The sequence below is a fragment of the Falco naumanni genome, chromosome 3 (assembly GCF_017639655.2).
Source record: "Falco naumanni isolate bFalNau1 chromosome 3, bFalNau1.pat, whole genome shotgun sequence".
NCBI lineage: Eukaryota > Metazoa > Chordata > Aves > Falconiformes > Falconidae > Falco > Falco naumanni.
The window spans coordinates 34,681,165-34,688,057 of NC_054056.1; the positions used below are offsets into that span (position 1 = coordinate 34,681,165).

The 6,893-nt window shown below is 40.4% G+C and overlaps 1 long non-coding RNA gene across 1 annotated transcript; it reads left to right on the forward strand.

The window, feature by feature from the left end:
- The first annotated feature begins 1,548 nt into the window (after positions 1 to 1,548).
- On the forward strand, positions 1,549 to 2,482 carry LOC121084215. Its single transcript, XR_005826645.1, has 2 exons — positions 1,549 to 1,631; positions 2,185 to 2,482. It is a non-coding gene; the product is annotated as an uncharacterized LOC121084215 (long non-coding RNA).
- Positions 2,483 to 6,893: the final 4,411 nt, after the last annotated feature.

Genomic DNA, 6,893 nt, shown 5'->3' on the forward strand with positions numbered 1-6,893 from the left:
GCAAGCAGCCTTTCATCCTTTCAAGCTAAATTGGGGCTATGACACAGACACCTGGGTGCCAAGACTATAAAAATAATGATAGTATACACAGTGCTTTATTTGGGATACATTTTTTATTTATTTAATTCCTCCCAGCCTTAATTGGTATGCCTCAGAAGGGATCATCTCCAGAGGCTCTTTCAATGCATATTAATCATCTGGGAATGCAGAGGAAACCACCTCTGCTGTGAGAATAGCTTGATTTCTCTCTGAGGGAAAGGGATTGAATCTCAGTGCCTCTTTAATGACATTATTTGTTATTTTCAGGACAGCCAGTTGCATCCTAATGGAATTCAAACATAACACAAGATAAAAAGAAATAAACAGTTGCCAATGTGCTCCTTATAATTACCTATGCAGTGACATAGAAGGTACTTTTTCACCTGCCAAGGAGTTAATGACTTCATAACCCTTCATTCAAGATAGGAAATTCCAGTGAAAAATGGGATGCCTCTTCATATATTGCAATACCTCATATAGGATTGATTCTTGGTCCCTTTACAAAGCTTTTTTATTATTCTGGCATTTTACTTCCTAGTGACCTGGCCAATGCAGTGTGTCACTTTGCAGTGTCTGGTGTAGTGCAGAGGTGACTAAGGTGGCATGGGCTTGGGTACCATTCAAAGTTATTCAGGTATTCAGCTGCTGCTTTATAAACCATGGGTGACAAGGCACTGGCAGCACTCTGTTTATGACCCTGCCACCCTGCTATGTGAGGAGTCATGGCCTTAGGTGCCCAGCTTCAGAAAAATGTCTGCAGCTGCAAATCCATATGACACATTGAGCAAACCATTTATTTAGCCATGATATCTAGAAAGTCTGTATGGGCTGTCCCAGAGGGAATATGATGGTTCCTGGGCCAACTGGTGAAGACTGACCCATCTGTCTATTGCCTAGGACCTAGCCTGGCCCTCCCTGGGCTCTCTGTGGCAACACAGCTACAATGAAAGACAATTTCTGTTGCTGTGCATTGTTGCAGCCAAAGCGGTAGTGTTTTTCTATGAGGATCCCTAGGTCTGTGTCCCCTGGGCATGTGAGGCCACAAAGCCTGATGGGAAAGTGCTGGGGGACTGTTTGAAGAGAATGGCCATACTTGATACGACCTGTGTCTGTAGTGCTGTCCATAGCTGATCCTAGGTCTAATTATTCTGTGTGCTGTCAATGGGTTTCTTCTTTGGAACGAGTGGATTAATATATTCAGTGTGGGCAGGGAGGCTGCATCTGTACACTCCTAATTCCAGTAAATCTAAGATCATTCCAAATTAAGACTTTGAATGTCGGTACCTCATTTTAAATGATGAGAGTTGAACACTGTGGACATGAGTTGTGCAATGCCAGAGAATGGTCCTGGGCACATTTCATTACTAATACAGTTGTGCCTTGAGGGTATCAGTGCTTTGCAATAATGTAGAGAATGACACACACCTTCCTCTTGAATTTGGGGAGAGTTTAAGCTTTGTGGAATGTGTCAATTGTGTTTCCTTAATAACTTCCTTTCTGCTTGCTATAGGAAAGTGTGCACTAGACACGTGTAAGACCTCTGAAATCCAAGAACACACCTTGGCAAAGCACAAACAGGTCTCCCGAGGAAAGTGAGTAACTTTTTGTGCCTTTGAGGATCTTTTGAATGTTCAGAACAGGACTGAAAGGAATGCCAAAATCACCGACATAAGTCCTTGAATCAGAGTTTCCTAACATACTCTAATAATGGTTTGCTGAGCTCCAAAAATATTTGTGGGATCAGGATATGACAGGTGCCATGCTAAGTGGAAAAATGGAGATATTTTTGTGCATGGAGCAAAATTAGAAGAAAGATATAAATGACAATTTCTCTCAATAATAAACAGATTTTAAAACAACTCTGTCAACGACAGTAAATGAGGGATGGGTTGCCTTAATTACCTACCAGGAAAGACTTACTGAGAGGGAATTACAAAAGAGTTTACATTCCTAGGGGATAAAATTCAATGAAGCTCTGCTGATGGCACCAACTCATGTCTAATTTCTGTCTGTGGAGACTGGCTTCATCAGCTTCTGAGGATAGTTTGTAGACTGATTTGTTTTCTTTGTTGAAAGAGCTCCTAGACTTTGAAGTTGTCTTTAAAGGATTTTTAAGTTCTAAAAAACTTTCACAGCTGTTTTCAGCACATGTTGGAGTGATGGTTTGTTGTGAAGATAAAGGAGGGGATACAGAACGTGACGTTTAAGAAGAGATGGAACTGAAGTTGAAGGATTTTCATTTGGAAAATCCTGTGCTGCACTAGGATCTCATGTTCTTATTCTGCTTTGTGGGCAAAATATCCTGCCAGACTACATTTCCCACCACACTTTTCAAAACAGAGCTGACCTCCTACCATCTGTTTAACAAAACAGGCTTCTGTTCCCAGCTGGAGCCTTGTAATACCTGTCGCTACAGAAATAATAATAAACAATAATAACACAGCTTTATCTTTTCAGTCTTTCTTTCTTTCTTTTTTTTTTTTTTTTTTTTTTTTTTAAATTGAAACTGTTAAAGTAGGAAGAGTGCTGTGATGCTTTTATAATCACTTGTCAGTTCCAAACTTTCTTATGTACTTATTTATACTCTAATTATCTCTCGATGACATGAATGATGAAGTGAAAATGCAGTAAGTCTTCCTGATATTGGATTCTGTTGGCTCAGGCCATCCCAATCATCATTGTTTTGAAAGGGGAGAGAATGATTAATCTGCTTTTCTGAGTTAAAATATATTACTTTATGTGAATTCTTTAGTGCTTTCACTGAAGATTGGGCAGGTAATTGTGGTAACCTCTGTTTTTTTTCTTGTACCTGCTGGAATTTTTAGGGGTAAAGTATATTAGAAGTTTTGGTGCTCATTGCATTTGTTGAAAGATGGGGCTTGGTAGACTAAACCTCTAAAGTTCAAAAGTATACATGCAGCACTATATGGAAGTCATACTGCTGGAAACAGTTATTATAATTTTTTCAATTTAGATTACTGTTCTCTGTGCTTTAGCCAGGACCACCTTAGACTTGGAGGTCTGAGGGGATATCACTAGAAAGACTCAAGAATTTTTAACAATTAAATTTTTTGTTATTTTTTTCTTTTTTTTTTTTTTAATTGGAAGCAATGATTCATCAAAATATGGAGGTTTGGGATGGTGGTGGAAAAAAATGCAAAACGAAATAAATAGAGGTTTTGATAAAATTTTCTTCTGGAAAAAACTCCTTAAGATCCATGATGGAGTTACTTCATTGTGGTTGAGGGAAGAGAAAAAACATCCAACTCTTCCTCAACAGCAAAGACACTTTGTAGTGGTAGTAAATGTCTAGGATGTGGAGACCAAGACTTGTGCATCCTTGCTAAGCCTGTGTTAAACTAGGGGGCTTGAACCTGCATCATTCACACTGTATCTGATGACATGGTGTTACTCTCATGTAGGTGGTTGCTAGTCTTGCCTGTTAGAAGTATTCCTTTTAATATCAAACCTGAAATATGAATAGGATCAGTGAGAGGGGTTGTGAGAGAATTAGGCATAATTCCTTGCTTGAAATTATATTCAATTGGATTTTGAATGAATGAATGAATGAAAAAATGAAATTATATTCATCTGGATCAAACAGCTCTGTTATGGGGGACACTGTCCTGATAGATGGAAGGAAGGCAGATGTATAGACCTTAACCTTTTCAAATGGTGTATTTTCCTCACCAGCACTGGAAAGTTCAAGTTGTGATGGGGTTGCCGAATTGAAAAGTTCTTGCAGCTTAAAGCATTTCTTAGGGCAGAGATGCTATCTCTCCCTCCTCCCTACAACCAGCAGGTTTGGATGGAATGCAGCAAATGCATGGGAGTTATTGCCTCTATTTATTGCTTTCTCAGAAACACCTTGGGACACAAGGAGCAGTTTGCTGTGCAGGCAGCAGTGGTACAAGAGGAGCAAAAGTTGTCTGGAATCAAGTTTCTACAGAATCATGATATACTGGGATAAAACCTTTATTTAAGCTCCAGATCTAAATGTAATGAATCTGATTTTGTTCACAGTGGATTTATATCATAAGGATAAAACAACATATATGCACACTTTACAGACAGCAAGACTTTCTGCTCCAGCCAGGAACGGATACCTTTCTGGATTAGTATATGAGAATTCAAACAAATTTTGGCATCTCTACTTCCATTGCAAAGAAGGCTGACTGTAAGACAGAAAGTCATTTGAGCATGACTGTGCCTATGCATCATGACGAATGAGTGGTTCACTTCCCACACTACACTTGACACAGGTTCAGTCTTAGCCTGAACTTTTGGTACCCTGAGTAAGCTGGAAAATAGCTTCACTTCCCCATCATGCAGCCGCACACTCTCTAAATTGATCATTAAGGTAAATTCTTCTCTAAGGATGAAGTTTTACATTCCTTTTTTGCTGTTTAATCAAGGATTTTGCTGGAAGACAGTAAATAATCCATGGATCAGCCTTTACCAGCAGTGTTTGTGGCATTGCCTGAGAGTAACCAGTATCAGCTGCCTCTAGGTAAAATGCCTCAGTGGGCTTTTATGCAATCATTGAATATTTATTGAATATTATTAGTGGTTAAATAAGGACATTATTTGCTAGTTCACTGCAGCTGCATAGTCCTTCATTGATGGACAAGCTTGTCTAATTGGGAAAATAAAGTTGCAAAGCAAGATTGAAGAGTATGAAATCACAAGAAAAAATATCACAAAGGGTAAAATAGCATGTAGGCAGAAAACACCCCACTTGAGATGACACATTAAATCAGGGCATTGCTGTAGACATTAGGATGTGCTGAGCATTAGGACAGAGAAGACATTGCAGAGGACAGGAGTTTAGGACATACCAATGACCTAATTGGAAAGACCAGGGAGAAGATAAAGAGGTGACTGTGATCAGCATTACAAAGTAGATCAGGTTGAATGATTGCAATGGTCTCTTCCGGCCTTGAAATTTTGTGTCTGTCTGTGGAAGGTTTTATTTTAAATAATTCATAGCAAAGAGAAAATTCTGAACAAGTGCAGAAAAATTTTCAGTACAAGCCTGCTAGGGACTCTGGGATTTGGTCTTCAATATCTGAGCTCTTGAACTTTCCTAATGAAAATACTAATAATTTTTAAATTCTAAGCTTCAAGCCTCATTACAGACAATCATCAATGATATATTCAATTGTAAAATTCACAGCGGGCTTCATAGTTATATTAATCATTCAATTAAAGAGAAACTGCATCACGTGACTGAATCAACTGAATGGAGGTTAAGAGTGGATTCAGTTTTGCAGTTTCCTCTAAAAGTATTGTGTACAGAGATATTTGCCATTAATTTAAAAAACTGAAGCAAAATTTCAGAAGATTGGGGCTTTGCTCATGAACTAAAAAAACAATATAATAATTATTACATATCTTTTCAATGAGAATTATTTCCTTGATCCTTAAATGTGTTTTGAACCCTCAGCAACCTAGAATGTGGCTTTTTTTTCTGTGTGTCACTAAGCATTTAGATTTATAAGTTTGCAACTGTTTCTAAGTGAAGAATTAGTGGTACAACTTTCATTTCAATGACATTTGGATGACAAAAACATCAGCATTTCTAGGTCTGGTCTATGACTGAGGTGGACAAGGGGGTTCCCAGAGTTGGGGAAACCAAAGCAAGAGCTGAGAACCCTGCCAGGAGCCAGCAACTCTTGTGAGTGAGGCTGACGTGGCTTGGGCCTTGCCAGGAGCAACTGTGGCAGTTTTAAACATCCCTAGGAAGCTCTAGCAACCAAGATGTGGTGTGTCAGCCAGGGCATGATGTGTCAGCTCACATGGTAGTTCACATGGCAGAACCTGCAGGGAGAGTGTGCAGGGAGGGCCCTGCACCCTACTTGTAGGCCCACAGCCCAGCGAAGAGCCCTAGGTTTCTGCCATAATGGTGGGCACTTGCCTCAGAGTTAAAACCAGTGTTTCTACAGGGAAAGCCCCTGAGATGTCTGATGCTTCCACCCAGATGGAACTGTTAAGGAAGGAGACTTCTAGTACAGACAGTAGGTTGCCATAAGTGTGCAGACCCTTCTCCTGGAGAAAATGTAAGCCCCTGACTAAAGTGTGCACAGGTTGATGATCTGTTATGTCAGGTGGCTGAGTTGCAGGAAACAGTCAAAAGGCTGTGGAGTATTAGAGAAACCAAGACAGAGATAGGTAAGTGGTTTCAGAACCATGCTCCTGTAGCGGACATCATAGACCATGAAGCACCCTGGACCCTGGTGACCCACAAAAGCAAGACTCTGCTTCAGTCTCCACCCTTCAGCATCACAGCCAAAAGCAGATATGAAGCTTTAACAGCTACAGACACCAATGAGCAAGGTCTGCAAGGAGAAACTACACTAGCAGCACACCATGGATGCGTAAAAAGAAACACCAAGTGCTTCTAGTAGGAGACTCTCTGTTAAGGGGGACTGAGGCACCCATCTGCCAGCCTGACAGGGAGTCATGTGAAGTATGCTGCCTTCTGGGAGTTAAGGCCCAAGATGCTGCCTAGAGGGTGCCACAATTTGTGAATAGCGCAGACTACTATCCACCACTGCTCTTGCACATTGGTACAAATGACAGTGCAAGTCAGAACTGAGGCAGAATCAAGGTGGACTATAAAGCTTTGGGGATGCAAGTGACAAATTTTTGTGCCCAAGTTATTTTTCCTTCTGTTTTACTAGTAAGAGGAAAGGGTGCAGCCAGAAACAGGCGTATAATGCACATTGACTTCTGGCTTCATGGCTGGTGCCATTGTGAGGGTTTTGGCTACTATGACAATGGGACGTTCTTTGACTGCAACCTTGTAGGGAGGGATGGGATCCACCTTCTAGAAAAGGCAAGGGAGTATTTGG